Raw genomic sequence first — 18,235 nt, 5'->3', positions numbered from 1 at the left:
TGATGACACGTCGATCCTGACGAGATCATCCTCCCCACCATGAACGATGACCAGCATCGTCTTCTTGAAAAAGACCTCACAGAAGAAGAGTTGACTGCCGCCATGTCAGAACTCCAAACTGGGAAAACCCTGGGACCAAATGGTTTCCCGATAGCGGTATGGCGGCAAATGGGTGCGAATGAGATTGTCCCACATTTACTACGTATGTACCTACATTCACGTGAACACGGCTGCCTACCCCCGGACCTTAGAAAAGCCACCATAATAGTGATACTGAAAACAGATAAGCCCCCTGATAGGTGCAGCTCGTACAGGCCAATCTCCCTAATTAACAGTGAAACCAAATTATTAGCAAAAGTACTGGCTAATGGGCTGCAGCAGGTCATACCGTCACAAATCCATCCATACCAATGCGGCTTTATGCCGCAGACATCTACCCTATGAACATACATAGGCTGCACACAGCACTGGAAAGAGACCCACACTCCGAGGTCCCCTGGCCCTGCTTGCAGTGGACTTCAAAAAAGCCTTTGATTCAGTGTATTGGGAGGAGATCTAGGAAATACTACACTGCATGTGTTTCAGTACACAGTTTATGAGCAGGGTAAAGCTTCTATAACTCCCCACAAGCGGTAACGAGAGTCAATGGGTGGCCATCACATCCCTTCGTATTGGGGAAGGGGACGAGGCAAGGGTGCCCTCTGTCAGCAATGATCTTTGCATTTTGCGATCAAACCCCTCGCCATACTCTTGAGAACCTCAGAGACGTGGCACGGCTTTCAATGGTCAGTTGGCTGGGAAAATAAGATCTCCTTGTATCCAGATGACCTGCTGATATACTTAAAGACCTGATTAACTCCTGCACCATTGTAACACACTTGCTAGAGAGGTATAGCGCTTTTAGTGGCCTACGTGTAAACTGGGCCAAATCCATACTATATCCAAAAGGAGGACTGGAGGATACAGTACCAGCTGATTACCCTTGACGAGGCAGTTTAGATACCTGGGTATACAGATTACTAGAGATCTCAACGACTATGTACCCAAAAACCTGCCCCCGGTGGTGGAGCTTTTCTCGGAGGATGCTCGCCACTGGACTGCCCTGCCACTGTCCCTGCTAGGGAGAGCAGCGCTTTACAAAATGATGGCCCTCCCACGCTTCCTCTATGTATTGCAGAACCCCCCCCCATCACTACACATACCGCAAAGCGAATTTCACAAAATAGATTGCAATCTCAGGAAACTACTCTGGTGCGGTGGACACCCGCGTATAGCACTCGCTACCCTTCAGAGATCTATATGGGAGGGTGGGATCGGACTGCCCCGCCTGCAAACATTCTACTGGGCCAGCAAGATGGCAGTTATACATGATATGATGCATGGAGACACATCACTACCACATATAAGGAGGGTAAACACTAACCTACCTGGGAAACATCCCGTAGAGTATATCTACCGAGAGATTGGCCACAGAACCCAACCATCCATGTTAACGCACATTGCGCAAATATGGGTTGAATCACACAAATTCATGGGATGGGACAAAAAACGAACCCCCATACAACCATTGTGGCCTAATATGAACATCCCGGAGATAAATACACTCCCTAAGTGGCCCATATGGATGAAGCATGGGATTTTGAAAATTGCTGACGTGGTGAAAGAAGATAGAATAGTCCATTTGAAACTTCAAAAACCCACTTCTGCCTCCCACTCTCTGAACAATATCATTACACGCAATTGAAACATGCATTACAAACTCACCTCTCAGCATTGACCAACATGCCCGAGTCTACACCAATAGAACGTAACATTGATAACGTCAGTCATGTACAATGCTATAACCTCTTTTGCTGAGCTGTCGAGTCTGAAATCCAAATGGGAGAGGGATGTAGGCATTATCCAGGCAGGAGACTGGATCACGGTACTGATGTTCCCCGGGAGATAGCTATCTCGTCCAGGCTCAGGCTTATCCAACTGAAGGTACTACATCAGATATATTATCCAAGAATGTCACTCTACCGATGGGGGAAAACATTGGATTCCCACTGTCTGCGCTGTAAAAGCAAGGAGGGTACTTTCTTCCACATTTTATGGGAGTGTGCTCACATCCAGAAATATTGGCAGACATGCATGCTGTAATGAGCCATCACGTGTCATGGGCAGGACGATCCCCTGAGAACCAAAACTGTTGCTGTTAGGTGTGAAAGAGGATGGCGTATTGTCACGATATGAGAAACTATTTCTGTCCACAACTACGGCGCTGATTAAGAGAAATATAGCACAGCTATGGGGATCTAGTGTAACACCAAGATTTGAAAAATGGTCCACGGATGTGGACATTTGCATTTGCATAGCGATGGAGCACAGAGGGTACACCGCTAGAGGTTGCCCGGGGAAAGCATGAAAAATCTGGCAGAGGTGGGAAGATACTCATTAGCCGGTTAATTAGTCCGGCAAGAACACCCAATGTCCGGATCAATGTCATAACTGTGTAATAGACGCTGTAATAATGCTCATTAATACTGTTTGTACTTGAGACCCTCATTAATGTTCAATTTAGTTGCTGGCTTTGGTGGTCTCCATCCAAAGCCTTTTGGTTGTTGTGTTATTTGTTCAAAAAACAAGAAAATGTTTTATAAAAAATAAAAAAAGCTAGGCATGGGTGGGCTTGATAGAGGGGTCATCAGCCCTCAAGATAAGTTTCGTGCCTTTTTACACATGTAATTATGGCCGATAAGGATGACTTCATTTTCTACAACGTACCCTGTACGCTCAATTTATTCATCAAAAAAATACTTTCCACCACTAGATGGCACTGTAGTGTTTCTTTCGTCAGCAGCTTAGCACGCGAGCAACACAATATGATATGATAGATTATTTATATTGCGCTGGATTAGAGAAGTGCCCCTCACAGAACTATCTATTCTCAACGATGCATAAAATGAAGCCAGAGGGGGCAGGAGAGGGGCCAGGAGCGGGAGACCCCGTGCAAGCACAACAACGATAATGGATGCAAACCTGATTCTGAAAATCAGGCCCATGTCATGTGCAACGTCTCTAATTTAAAAATCGTACAAAGTGTCATTCCACAGCGTGTATTGCCCGTGTCTGCCACTCCAACTAAAGAGTGTCTGCAATCCTTATATTGTTTTAAAAGTCTTCTCAGTTACACTTGAAAAAAGAAACCGCCTTCAAGGCATGTACATTAATTAAATCAAATAAACCGCATTTCTGACATGTTCCCCCTCTTATTTTAAAAGAGAAAGCGCGCCATGGCACTTCTGGGCGCCAAGTGGGTGTTGGTGATAATCGGGCTAGCAGCCAGCTCTGGCGTATATCTGTTTCCTCAGGGGGATACAGCGCATAACATTGCACAGGGCCTCTCCGGCCTCCCTTCCCAGCCTGTCATTTGTAAACTCGCAGTTTCCAGGGAGGGTGCGGCGGTGTGTGCTCCAGCTGATCTGCTTCGGTGAAGTGAGCCCAGCAACCCCAGCCCCGCACCGACCCTCTTCGACGCGCCCGCCCTCCCTCACATCCAATAGTCATGCCGGGCAGCTGGGACGCGTGCGCCCTTCTCCTCGCAACTTTCCTTTCCACACAAGCCTTTCCTCAAACCAACATCAAAATCAGCCAAGGTGAGCAGCAGGGACGCTTTAAGACAGAGCGAGGGTTCGCATTTCAAGTTGTTCACGTTCATAACTTTGTGAATATTCTCCAAAAATTGATGTGCAACTGTATGGACTATATGTCAATGTAATTATTTATTCTATTTGTGTCTTATACTCTTTTAGAGTTTTAAGAGTAAAATATAACGCCCTGCCGGACAGGATAGTTTTTTTTTGTGGGGCCGGCAGAGAGGAGGTAAATGCCAAAAAGGTGAGGCGAGGTGTGCAGTACATTACAAACCTCACAATCCTCTACTGGATTATGAAGTCACCCACCTGCCTACAGTCTTTTTGGAATGACTGAACAATAGTCCGATTGTATATAGCACTTAATGCCGCAGCCACACAAATTCACCCACCTCGAAATGCAAATGCTAGGTGCTTAAGGCCCAATTCATTGACATTGGTAAAATAAGGCTACGCTGGGCCGAGGTGAGTGCCTAACTTGTGAGCTACCCACCCGGACTGAGTGGAGTGTGTCCGTGCATCTGTGCACTCTGCTCTTTAAAGCGTCTCTGGCACTTCACATTGTAGCGTCTACAGTATGATATGGAAAGTTGCATGCTGAGCCCGGGTGGCACACAGGTTACACACAGACATGTTTCGCATTGATGATATGGAAAGTTGCATGCTGAGCCCGGGTGGCACACAGATTACACACAGACATGTTTCGCATTGATTGAAGGATGTCTGCTTCGTGAAAAAGTTGTTAATGTGTTTTGGAAAGGTGTGCTAGGGCTCATCCATTTTGCAGCATAATCACTGGATGCCACTTGTAACGTCAGGGAGTTATTGGACCGAGAAATCACTAATCACACATCACGCATGCAAACCTACCCGGAACGTGGTGATGGTTTTGTTTAGGGGGCAGTCCTCTTCTAATGCCAAACTGAATAACAGACTGGGTCAAAGAACTGTCTGTCAGGAGGGGGATGGACTATAAAGCTGCGCGCCAGTATGGGTTTGCAACAATGTATTTCTCAATTCTTTCTTGCTTTCTTCTGTCTGAATAATGTCATCTTTTCTGTGCAAGAATAACTTTCGGATTTCATTTCGTTCTCTGCTCTTTTTAAAAAACTGTCCTTCTTGAAGTATTTTTGGAGATTTTGGATGATGTTACTTTTTTTTAATTTTATTTTTTCATGTTGCCGAACCCCCCCGTCCCCCTTCTCCAGCACACAAACCTTTAAAAGTTACTCATGACATATGGGAGGGCAATGTCTTTTTTAAGGCTGAGGTTATATTCCAAAGTAAACACTTTCTGCAGAGTACTTACAAGTAATTTCTTTTCACATGTTAGGGTTCTGAGGAGGTAGGATATGTTGTAACAGGGATCTCTGAACGTACGTTTGTATGTGTGTATGTGTGTTTTTCTGACAGTAATTGTAATTGGTATTTATAACGTGCTTAATACCAGAGGTTTCTAAGCATGGACCCGGGGAAATCGAACTTGTGTTGCTCCATGTCTTGCTTCCAAGTCAAGCAAGTTGCCGCCGAGCTATCCTCCCGAGACTAAAAGCATGCACCCTTTTAAAATGTGTTCATACCCATAACGTCTAATAGCTTGATATGCTAAAAAGTAAAGTTTGCTTTGATGTCCTTAGTTGAATGTTCTTTAACCATACATAAGAACACGCTGGAGGTTTGTGACGAATCTCCAAAACTAAATGAGTTTATGGCACAACTTATTTTTTTTGTGTGTTTTTAAAGCGCTGAAAATAAAGTGGGTAAATCAGGATGTTTTGCCTTTCTTTTGCATCTTATAGTTTTCCATTCAGGATGTGGAAAATAAAAAAGGTACAGTGATATTATTTTGGCACAAAATGCTGCTATAAGGATTTACAGGTTGTCATGATGCGTTACTATGCAATTTGTTCATTTTGGAAGTAAACTCTATAGGACAGTATTATTGTAGGTCTTGACACCCAAGAGCTGGTTAAAGTCCCAGCTTTGCTGTTTAACGCTAATCTTACCCGACTTCCAACTGCAAAAATTGGAGTGCTTATAAATGATTAAGTTTACACACTAACAATAGGACAGTTTTAATAAGTGTATATGGACACATTAGTGTACCTTGGTGCTGCTCTGCTAGTGCACCAATACTGCTGCAAAGAATTGCATTATTGCTGCACTGGCCCTCCCCCATTCTTGTAACACTGGATTTGAAAGGCAGACATAGTCTCATCAGACAGTCAGTGCACCAGAGATTCTAGTATAGTGTACTGTGGTAGAACCAACATTACATGTCCTCCCCATTTGCTACCAGCCACTGAAGGTGCTTGGCTCGTTCAGAGTACTGCCGCAATGTCCTGTTATGCTATGATATTTGATCTTTCATTGCACACCATCTGCCATTTTCACACGTTCTAGGACCTTCAGGTTCTTCAAGAAGTGGGTGTTTCAGACTCAAAGGAGAGAGCAGTTAACGGATTGTAACATTGAAACTGCACTAGAATAGTTTTATTACAATGAGTAATGAAGTTAGATGCCCTACACAAGCAAGTTTCCCATTCCTCCACAGTCTCTGAAGTTAGTGCCTCTCCCAACATTTGAAGGGTTAGCCCCCACCTAAATTTTAGCCTATGTGCACCCTTGGATGTGCGCACTTGCATTTTGAATTGCAGAGAGGTGGGGGAAGCCAATCCCCGAAACTGGCGGTGTTAAAGATTTACTGTGTTTTGTCAGAAAATGTACTTGAACAAACGCAGTAAAACTTTAAAGCTGTTACTTTCAAGAAAGTCTTCCATCACCTCTCTGCATATTGCACTTTAAAATATACTATTCGATAGTTGGTCCCCACCACCAGACCATGGGGGGGTCAAGGGGTAGAACAGTGGGGGCTGAGCCTCCAAGTTTGCCCTTCCAGTTTTCTGAAGTGGCCCCTCCCATCACTACTTAATCCCCCCCTCTCGCGCCCCCCCAAAATGTAGGTTTTGTTGCACCCCTCATGGGAGGGAGGTCAGGTAGGTCGGCTTACTCTCACAAGCCACCAGCCACCCCCACCTCTCCCCTCAAAGTGCTGAAATGAAGGGGCGGGAGCCAACACATCTGCAATTATTCTGTTACTTGCTGCACCATGGCCCGTTACAAAACTGCTCTGTAATGTATAATTTATAAAGTTATGCTGGCTGTAGTAACACGTGCCCTTGCAGTTGGGCTATACCACGAGGGATGGGCCATTACCCCATGCAGGGATGAACACTTCCATTAGCCTGAACTGAATATATTTGCCAATAGCACATGCAGGGAGGCCATGTGCTACTGGCACATGCAGAAAAGGGATGTTCTGTTAGCATGTGCAGAGAGGAGATGTGCTGCTGCATGTGTACGGAGGCTATGCCACTAACATGTGGAAAGGGAGTATGTGTTCTTACATAGCGCTTTTAGCCAAATTCCTTCAGCTTTTAAGCACTGTGTTAACAGTTATTATCCCATTTCGAATGGTACTCGATTTATTACAGCAAAAACGAGCAGAATGCCAGGGGAGCACTGTTGGACATTGTGCTGGGGGCTGGTGAGGACATGTTAGAGTCAAGCTGAATAAGGAAAGGGGGGGGAGAAAATATAAGGTACATTTGGCCCCAGTACAGTTTGGCCATTTCCAGCACTGATAGTCATTCTTCATTATTGCATTTCTTGTAAGAAAGAAGCGACTCCTCTGCTGTCTTCCCTCTGCGCCACACCCATCAAAGCTGTGTCAGGTAATTGGAACTTGGTAAGTGCAGGCCGCCCTCCTGCCCAGTAGCTTTCCACCCTTTCTTTGGATGCAACGTTAGCATGTGCTTTGCCAACATTAGCCTGTGCAGAAGGGAGCACTGCCGTTAAGACTGGCAGAGAGGAGATGCAGAGAAGAAGTGTCGCCCCTCACGTAAGCATGATCGAGTCCCACCAAGCATTCCGCAAAGCTATTAAAACCAAGCTTTTTGTTTGAAATGAAAATTATATCAGTCTGTAACAGCAAAACATATAACATGCATCTGTATGTAACTATATTTGTATCTGTGTAATCAAGAGACCTCTGGTCACCTCTCTAACCTCTGAATCAAAATTCCAACAAATTCTTGTAACAGCACCTCGATGCCCCCAGACTGCAAGTGCACTATACAAAAGCAAATAAATATGTACTTAGTAAAGATGTCTCATTTGCACGGGCCATGGAACAGAAGTGCAATTTGCATGCAGAGCCGAGATGTGCTGTTAACATGTGCAAACTCCACATCTTGTCTCTGCACATGCTAACTGCACATCCCGTCGCTGCACAGGATGTGCAGTTAGTACGTGCAGGGATGGGATGTGCAGTTAGCATGTGCAGAGAGGGTATGTCCCATTAGCATGTGTGTACAGAAGGCATGCCGTCAGCATGCACATCTCCTCATCACATGCACGCAGTTAGCACGCATGTATAGAGAGCTGTCCCACTAGTATGTGCGCAGAGTAGATGTACCATTAGCAGACGAGAAGAGATGTGCCAATAGCATGCGCAGAGAAGAGATTTTAGGTTGCTATGGGTAGAGATATGTCCTGTCAATGTGTGCAAATATCAGGCTTGCTAAACAGAACATGTTCTATCAATACGTGAAAACAATGTCTGCCATTAGCATATGCATAGAGATGTGCTGTTAGCATGCAGACGGTGTAAAGGTGTAATTTACAAATGCGAATTACCCAAATTTGCTCTTCAAATGCTGACAGCACATCTCTGAAAATGCTGAAAGGAGATGTGCCTTTACCATGTGCACAGAGTACGTGTCGTACTCGTTAGTATGTGTCAAGAGGAGATGCATAGCTAGCATGTTCAGGGAGGATATATGCCATTATCAAGCGGAGTGATGTGCTGTTACTATGTGCTCAGACGGGATGTGCCATTTGCATGTGGAGTGAAGGGCTCTGCACAAGCCAGACAACTTTGATCTACAACACTTTTGGTCTACGGGTCTGATTTTACGTATGCATTGGGTGTATGTGTTGGATATGTTTTACTCTCTTGCAGAGGAGAAAACTCATTTTTAATCTCCAATTTGAAAAATCATGTGTAAAATACTCCCACCTCAAAATCTTATCTGGAGCACTGGGGGTTACACTTACAAGAAAGTGATCTCTCTTGTGGAAATTAAAGTGTACCCAATATGCTCTTCATGGGTTTTAAATCAAACGTAAGGTCAACATTTGACATTATACACAAAATAAAAAATGTCTCTGAAGGGAAATGTAGTTCATCTTTCATTGTCATTGATTACACAATGTGGTATTCAGGTACATTTAGAGTCAGTGTATTATTAATTGGCCCTATTCACAGGTTTATGCTACAAGTAAGGGATTTCTTGTTTGGATTCTTATCAACATTATTTTTAGATTTAAACACCCCAAAAAGGGAAGACAGATCGAGCGTAGCAATCCAGAAGTAATCCTACAACAATGCAGCTGTGTTTTTTTAAAGGGATTATTTGGAGATGACAATGTTTTGGGATTTTTTAAATCCTAAAACAATAAGGATTATCATCATGGCAAATGTAATCCTAAAGCAATGCAAGTGCATTTTTTAAGGATTATTTTTGATTGCATCGTTTTGGGATTTTTGTTAGTTAATCCTAAACCAACAAGGATTACGGATTAACATATTTCGGGTGCATGAAGCCCATAGTAAACCACATGCAATACAATGAATACCAAAGGCATTTATACATTGAAAGTGGATTAAAGAGAATTTAAATGATGGGTTAATGCAATAGTATTGCACTTTCAATCCAAATTGTTTTGGTAGGGAAAGCCCAAAAAAGTTATTCAGCATCTCACAAAATGAAATTATTGAAACATCAAGACAAAAACCTACAAAACAATGTGGTGTGCATATTTTTCCAACACTGCCAAAATATACACAAATATATATTACAGGCGGAAATGTAAAATGGGAGTTTGACAGGTATGGTTTGGTTCCTTCAATAGGATGAGGATGGTGTATAGTGATAACGTAGAGGTAGGTTTCAATAATGTTGGAAACACTGACAGAGCCACAGCCTTTAATTCGGGATCTTGGTTTTTATTGCTGCTAATCGCCTGTCTTTGGGTGTCAATTTCAGGAGCCAGGTGTGGTTTTCTTGATATCGACTACAGAAGAATTAGTTGGCTCATGCTGCAGCCATACAGCATTTAAAGTAACAGCGATCACCACGACAGGTGCTCATTAGTGGAGTGCATTTAAAGATAGTAACAGCAACAAGCCTGTCAAGGTGACTTCCCTCCATTTCTGGAAAGCGAACGAGCCGTACCATGGGAGTGGAAAACTAAAGAAATATTTGCTTTGTCAACTAAGCGATAAGATTTCACAATCTTCTACACACAGCCACAACCAATGTCCCACATTTCCGCAGAGAAATGTGTCATGCAGGGATCTCTACATGCCATACAACAAAGCCGCCAAAAAGAGGACAACACGAGCGTATGATCCTATGATCGCTACAGCTGAACAGTGACAAATGAACTAAAAAAAACAGCACATCAAAAGAAATTGGTCCTACGTGTTCTTACGGTACTCCAGGGCAGGCTCATGCAGCCGCTAACAATTCCAATACAGAACACACCCATTATATTTTAAGCAAACATTTAAAACCTGCAACTGTTCTGTGAACTATACATGCCAACTTTCATTCTGCAGATGGTAGTCCAGCCCTGTATTTTTTGTATTTTTTTTTTTATTCTGGGGCTTTTAGACAGGACCTGGATTATAATGCAGAGTATCAAAATGCTCAGGAAAAAAAGCAGACTGGACCATCATTTCCCCAAATGGAATGGGTAACATTTACACATATGTGCAAACGAATCATTTCAAATTATACAATTTATTAGATCAAGAAAAAGTTCCATGATCTTAAATTAGGGTTAGGTTCCTGTTGAGGATGGGCTGTAGACAGGGATCCGGGTTGATCATGAGTGGGGCAGGACTCTGGGCAAAATGGCATTAGGACACGGTGCCGGCTCAGACATGGGCTGGGCTAACAAATGGCTTAGGCATGATGTGGGGCTGTTCTGCGCCATGGGCAGGGCTCTAAGCCAGGACAAGTCCTGGGCTGACGTCTTGGCAGAACGGACATCACAAGTCTTAGCTGGGCCCCACGCCGGGCTGGGCAATTGGCTGGACTTCAGGCTGGTGTGGGGTGGGCTGGGGACAGGCTTGGGTCTGGACAGGAACATCTCAGCTTCAATTCGAAATTGTAAGTAAAACTGACAGAATGTTCACCAATTGTATAATTCGAAATTAGTGCACTTTAAACAGGGGCATTAATTAACCATTGTCATCTTGATTAGCGACACAACTGTAGCTAATTTTGCTAAGAAAGAAATGGGCCCCTTTGACGCAAAGATTTTGTGAATATCCTGATGGTGAAGAACATAGAAGCAGGTAAACAGGCAAGCATCTCGAATCAGTATGCTTTCTGCGGCATTTGTCAAGCTGTAAGAGAGTGCACTGCACTGAGCAGCAAACCTCTTCAGCACATTCAAAATCTTTTTTGTTCCCCAGTGGCCCCTCAGACTTACTGAGGAAGTAGCCTTTTAGGAAATCACCCGAGTTCCCGATAGGCCGGTCCACTTCTGTATTCAAAACATCAACAGTTAACCAACTCGATCGGCAAATTCTCATTTCCTAATGGGGTATCCACAGGTTGCACAATCCTTGCTCCATTCCTTTCTTTTAATGTACACCCGACATTAGCAGACATAGGATAGATGTTCAACAGGACGGTGCTTCTAGGTGACCAATTGAATCAAACCCCTACACTATGGCGAGTCTCCTCATGAGGAGTGGGTTCAGACACAAATGCGTCGAGCACATCAACAATAGGAGTTTGAAGTGCCCTCTGTGGCGCGATTGGGCAGCAGAAGCCCAAGATGCCAATGTGAACTTCGAGCTCCAGGCGCCCAACAATCTCACCACTAAAAACGCGCACAGGCGTCGCCGTGCAGTGCCTCCAGGGACTTCAGTGATCAGGGAGCAGTTGGTAAAACCAAAAGAAAAAGGCCAATACGCGACCTGGAAACCTCCTCCTCCCAGGTCACTTGGTAGCACGTTTGCAAGATGGCAGCATGGCACAGGGAATGCAGAGGCCGTTCCATGCAAATAACAATTCTGTAGTGGAAAACAGAGTTAATGCAGGCCCTGGCATTACAACTGGTGTGGTGAGTGCATGGTGTAGGGCAGATGCGCCGAGAGACTCTCCTGAAAGACCATGCATCCACCAGACAGACCCACAACCATAGTGAATGGGTCCATGTGCGAGGATTTCCTTTGCCCAGAAGCTGTGCCATAGACAGGAATCTGGCACAAACAGCCACGCATGCTGTGCCACAGACAGTGAGTGGATAAACTCGCACGAGAGGAGACTCTGGTCTTTCCAGCAAGACAAGCTACTTGGTTCCATTATGTGAATGTGTTGAGGGAAATACTGCCAACCTGTGGACCAGTTAAAGTGTACCCTGGTCAGCACATGGGGTCCTGATCTTGGGAAAAGTGGCAACACTGTATACAGACGGTGCTAACTTTTTATGTGAAGTTTGAATTAAAAGGAACTTGGCCCTCACCTGCAAGAATGTGGAGCCCTGACAGGTTTCTCTCACTATTAGCCTCGTTGCATTGGAGGAGTCTGTATATACAGCACAATCCTGTCCAAGAGTTGGGAACTATCTCCTTCCAGAGTCAAACTTTCCATATTCCTAGATCTTGCACTAATTCCTCTGCATCAAGGATTAGCATTTCGACAGGCCACGGAAGGGCTCTGAGGGAATGGCATGCACTACATGTAGGCATGTATTATTGTCCTGGTCTTCAATGTAACAACAAGTATCACTATGCCTTCCAACTGAAGGAGTCTGTTCATCTCCTGGATATCATCTCAACTGATGGCGGACAGAAATGTCCACGGTCTGCAAGATGTATTGAGGCTGGAAGTCGATTATGCCCCGAGAGGTGCAGAGGGATGGAGAGCGAGATGGCGGGATGGGGCAAAGGGCAGAGTAGGTTGGTGGGTGTTCTATGCATAATGCACATCTTCACCGATACCCAAGTAGTCTCTTGGCCCGAATAGTCAAACAGCTAGTAAATATTATGCAATGTCCATCTGGCTTGATCAGTCCTATCGTTTGATGTAATGGGTCTGTGGATTACGTACATAGCCAGAGTTCTACATTCTCGGTCTGCTTAGTCATATAGAGTTTCTTACCACACTCGCTCAGCAACACAGTGATGCTATATTCTGTTCACACATTTCCCATTTGACAAAGCTGCGGCAATAAGCCATCAAAAGCACACAATAAATACAAACAAGAAGAAATAGATTCATCCAACACTAACAATAGAATAGTATATAGCAAATAAAATACTAAATCTGCAGTCAATAAAGTACTGCATATTATACAATCGATAAAATGCTTAGGATAGGAACACGTAATCCAATACGAAGCATTGCATTTTAATGGCTTTTCATTAGAGTATAAGCATCAAACATCACAGACAACTGTAAGACAACCGAGTACAACCTTATTTGAAAGTCAGAAGACAGCATAGTCCAATTACCTGCTCTCTTCCTAGCTATTAGTGCGATGTGAAGAAAATTGGCGAGGGCAACACAGGTTTCTTCAGATTAAGGTCTTTGAGAAAGCTCAGTGCCACCGCTGCCTACCTTTTGCCATGGATCTTAAGGTGTGGTTTAATCTTTTTCTCCTTTGAATAATGTACTCGAGGCAGAAAAACACGAAATGACTAACTGTTTCAAGGACATCTTCACAGAGTGGCAAAACCTAGAACTGCCTTGAGCCCATTTGCTGGTGAACACTGCTATGGGGAGAATGCCTAGGCAAGCCTTGTTAATAAAGATCTATAACATTCTTTTTCAATCAAAACCCCAACAGTTTTTATATTTAAATATAAAGACATGTTTACACTTGCGTCTGTTGAATTTAAAATGTGTAGCAGGGCCCAGCCATCAACAACTACTATTCTGGTAGTTGTGGGTGTACAGTCTTTGTACCAGGGCTCAACAAAAATGCTTGTGTTTGTTGCACACCTACTCTTAAGGAGGTTAAAAGCTCTATTAGACAATCTTACCAATCAAGTTTGGGTGCAGGGGAAGCAACAACCCTGAAACGAGGTTGTCCCAAACATACAAAAAAACGGTATCCTAAATTAAGGACTCCACTGTCCCCTGCTCGCCTTTTTGCTGTGAACACAGCCAACTATTCGTTTTCAATTATAATACTGTTAGATGAAGATTTCTTTTTTTTTACTTTTGTTGAACAGAGCTCTACGCCTTCCGGAGAACAGAGCTCTACCCCTTCTTCAGGAGCCAGTATCAACTGAAAGCAGAAATTAACAATATTTCACGGGCTACATTCCATCACTTCTGGATATACAATTCATTCACAAAAGATACATGTTAATGAGTGTGAATAAAGTATCTGACCAAGATATGTTCGCCATCCTTTTGCATATACGGTGAGGATCAGAGTACCACACCGGTCCTCAAAACCATGCATATTGAACCCCATATATGTGTGTGTAATCCAAAAAGTGGGTAGAATAAAAAGCACAAGACCAGCCCAACTGATCACCCTATGAATTAGCACAAAGTGGCAAGTGAATTATTTCAGAGTCTAAAAGATGAACAAGGCTGAGTGGAGTCTGAATGTAAGCCATTTCTAATTGCTGTCCACAAAGAGATTGGAAAGGGACCACACTATTCTTTTGTGTAACAATAACTCAGCACTACATTTCAAGCATACAGAGAAGACTAGAGGTTTCAAAACAACCACAGAAGAGCATACAAATGGCTACTTTAGATAGAACAGCATAGATGGAGCAGAGGTTGAATAGCTGAAAGCAGTCTTTATAATTTTTATTCTGCGAAACCCAGCCTTCCCATCAACGTGACACTTCATAGTTCTGTGCTATTTAGACAGCTGCTGATCGCGCCATCGCTTTATACTCTTCCAGGGCATTGTGAATAGCATCCCTCCAAAACTGTGCATAAGGCGATGCAGTTGCCACAGCACTTTGTTTCAGTTGGTCATTACACCCACTGTTATAAAAGAAAGGTATGCCTAATGTAAGGGTGCAGAAATAGACACAGGATGACCAGGGTGGCATGCCTGTTCCCATAAACATTCATTTAACAGAAAAATAAGGGCAGACTCTGTGTCCCTATAACTAATAGGGGTTGTCCGACCTGGAATAAAACCAAGGACGATGTCAGGACGTCCGTCAAAATCAAAATAGTTCACTGTCCTGTGTCCCAAACCTATTTCCGGGTTACACCCCGATTCCAGAAGGAGGGCTCCCACCTTCTGCATGGTTTTCAGACAGTTCGTAAATGATGTGGGAATATCCTCCTTATCCTAGACTTCAATAGGCTTTTCTGTTAAGTTCCACACTAGGGGGTTGGAGTCTCCCTTCCCCAGGTCTCCTCAGGTGATTCTTCACAGTTCCACAAAGGTGGGGGAAATATCTCCCTTACCCACACCTTGTTTAGGCTCTCCTTCAATAGTTTCAATGGAGGTCTTGAATTTTACCAGAGGATATATCATTCCTCCTCTGTTATACTCTTGACTTTTGCCAAAGAATATTTCTCTTCCCCCCCCCCTAGTCTTCTCTCGACTTCTCTTTGTGGGTCCCAGACCCCCTTCTTAGGTTTATAACGTCTTTCAATCAGGCCCAGTTCACTAACCTGCTATGCATGGTCTTCTCTGCTGGTTTCTTTGGGGTGCCCTCTCACTCAATATGTCTCCATTTCGTTTCTCTGTTCTGTCCTTCTAGGATGAGAAAGATGGTACCCCACTTCCTCCCAACCACAGCCTATAGGGGTTTGTGCGTCTTCCGGTCCGCCTCTGTGTGCCTTCTAACTTGGTCCACGAGGGATCTGATCCTCCACGATACCGGCAAGCTTCTCTGGCTTTGCCTTGGCTCTTGCAGTCTGCTCTCAGCGGCTCTGCCACGCTGGTTTCTCTCTGCATGTCAGGTCTCGCTCTCAGTGGGCTTCCTTTCTGCCACCAGACGTTAGTTATTTGAGCCTTCAGGTAAATATAGGCTCCTTTCTGCCTTTTCGGAAGCCAGCTTCCTTCTCCAGGTGTCCGGGTCTGCAACATGTCCTCTCTGCGCAGTGTTGCTTCCCAGCTAGATGCTGCTCTGGGACAGGATTGACCCTGAGGAAATGCATTTGCCAGTTTTCATGGTTAATCAGCGTTTGAATCTCGGATAGCTAGTATGTTTGCCTTGGTTCCACGTAGGGCTCTTAATTGCCTTGCTCTTCTTCGTGTCAGTACTTGTGGAGCCGTCTATTCCCCTACTTTCCTCACTCTTCCTCATCTCATTATTGTCTATCTTATAGACAGAGCGACTATGCATAAGTAACTAACAGCAGAAAGAGGGGACATAGTTGATGGGGATGCTTGGGTCCTGTTCGTGTGGTGGGTAATGCAGGGCAGAATGGTGGTTGACATACCGCGCTCTCCCATGATAGTCTTCCCTTCTCCTGCAGAGGGGATCCCCTCCCATGGGATCCTACCACCGAGTACTACCCCCCCAGGAGGACTATTGGGTAGCGGCCACACCTCCCTTTCCCCATGGGAAGGGTCCCCCTCCCGGGGAGAAGTGACGACAACAAGGGATTCATCACACTAAGTAATACATCACACCAAGTAAATGAACGCATTAACTAAGCAGATCCTGTCGCCGTTCAGTGCAAAGGTTTGAGTATGTTTGCACACCATTGACACTGTTTTGGTATTAGTTCTATCCAATTTAAACTCTTTTCTGAACTACTCTATAGCCATAAAGTGTGTGGGGATTTAGATATGAGGGCTACATCGGGCCTCATTACACGGTAGGTGGTAAGGGTTTACCGGTACCGGCATTTTACCGGTACCGGTAAACCCTTATCGCCTTACTAAGAGGTCCCTTTGCGGGTTGGGGGATTTAACGCCTGCTTTTTGCAGGCGTTAAAAACCAACCCGCAAAGGGACCAGGGAGCTAATTACGGTACCGCAATTTGCGGTGCCGTAATTAGCACCTTCCCCATTCCCATCATGCCATATGGGGCAAAAATGGGAATGGGGAAGGGCAATGGGGGAAGGGGGAATTACCGCCCCACCAACCTTGGAATAGGGCGGTAATTCCCCTTTCCACCAAGGCGGTGCCGGTATTTTACCGGCATGGACCAAGGTGCTAATAGCACCTTGGTCCACCTCCATCCGTGTAATGAGGCCCATCTGGATAAAGCAGAATATATATTCCCACCCCCATCAATAATTGTCAAAGTCGAATTCTTGGTTCAAGGTTGTCAGCTAGTGTCAATAAAAAATAGAAATGGTACCAAAATGCAACCTTGTATGCCCCTCTACCCCCTCCACACCCACCACCTATTCACCAGGAAATAACTAATTCACTGATAGAAAATACCTAACTCTTGAAGTGGACTCTGCATAAAGTGTTTGTTGTGCTTTAAATAAACTTCGTTTTTTGGGCCCAGTTCTCTGAGAACCTACCAATGTTTTTCTCTGTCTACTGCGCCAAAGGCAACTTCAAAATCTACAAAAACATAAAGGGCTTCTTCTTTAACATTTCATGATTTAAAAACGAATGAGAGAAGTAACAAACCTGTCAGCTGTGCATAGTAACTGTGCCTAGTCCATTCTTAAAACCGCCCTGAAAATCAGATTTAATTGCCTGCCCAATCTTTAAAACCCGCAAAAAGAACTCTTCACTACATTTTGAAAGTTTGGTCAAGTAAAGAAAAGAGGCCGGTAGTTTGCCATGGGTAAGCTCTCCCCTTCTTAACAATAGAGATAATTACATCTGAGCGCCAAGACAAGGAAACAGAGTTTTCTATGTTTAAAACGTTAAAGGAAGGAAGAGAGTCGACAAATTAGAGAATTGCTCCAGAACACATCACCTGGAATCAAATTAGATCCAGGAGCTTTACCTTGTTTCCGTTTAACTATTGCACTAATAAACAGTAGTATTAAACTCCAATGCATTACTTGTTGTGGTACGTATGCAGTGTTGCCACTTTTTCCTGTATCAGGACCCCACTTTGTGGAAGATTAAAATGTGTTACTTGAAACAGAGTGATCATAATATAGAGGTTGAAAAAAGCCTCAGTCAGCCATCTCCTGAGATCAGAGAAGGAGATAGCAGTCGGCTATCAGAGGCCCTACAACAGGATACAAGGCAGTTATATAGTGTCTTTTGGCAGATGCCACTTTCGTAAGCTCTTCCCAGTTCTTTCTGGTTTGGGGCAGCTTATTCTTTTAGATAAGAGACTTGTACTCAGATCGAAGAACCTTCACTAGTCGAATGATAACAGTTACCTTTTTTAACTCAGTGTAGCTGGGACTTCAAAGTCCTACATTCATGCAACAGAACGCTAATAATCTTTGAAACTCGTTCATTCATATTGTTCTATCCACTGCAAAATGTTTGTTCACCCAGAAGCATTTACGTAGATTGTTTTAAAAAGCCACATACAGGGTACTACCTAATGGGTCTCTATTTGCTACCCATCAACCTGCCATAATGTAACTAA

At 44.1% G+C, this 18,235-nt stretch overlaps 1 protein-coding gene across 2 annotated transcripts in view; it reads right to left on the bottom strand.

The window, feature by feature from the left end:
- The window catches only part of STX7 (syntaxin 7), a 415,618-nt gene that overhangs the window by 335,506 nt on the left and 61,877 nt on the right, over positions 1-18,235 (bottom strand). The gene's annotated exons all lie outside the window — the stretch shown is intronic.

Source organism: Ambystoma mexicanum, chromosome 4p (genome assembly GCF_040938575.1).
Source record: "Ambystoma mexicanum isolate Mex_15411 chromosome 4p, UKY_AmexF1_1, whole genome shotgun sequence".
Lineage (NCBI taxonomy): Eukaryota > Metazoa > Chordata > Amphibia > Caudata > Ambystomatidae > Ambystoma > Ambystoma mexicanum.
Note: the sequence above shows the minus strand (reverse complement) of the source record. Positions and strands in the feature narration are given on the sequence as shown.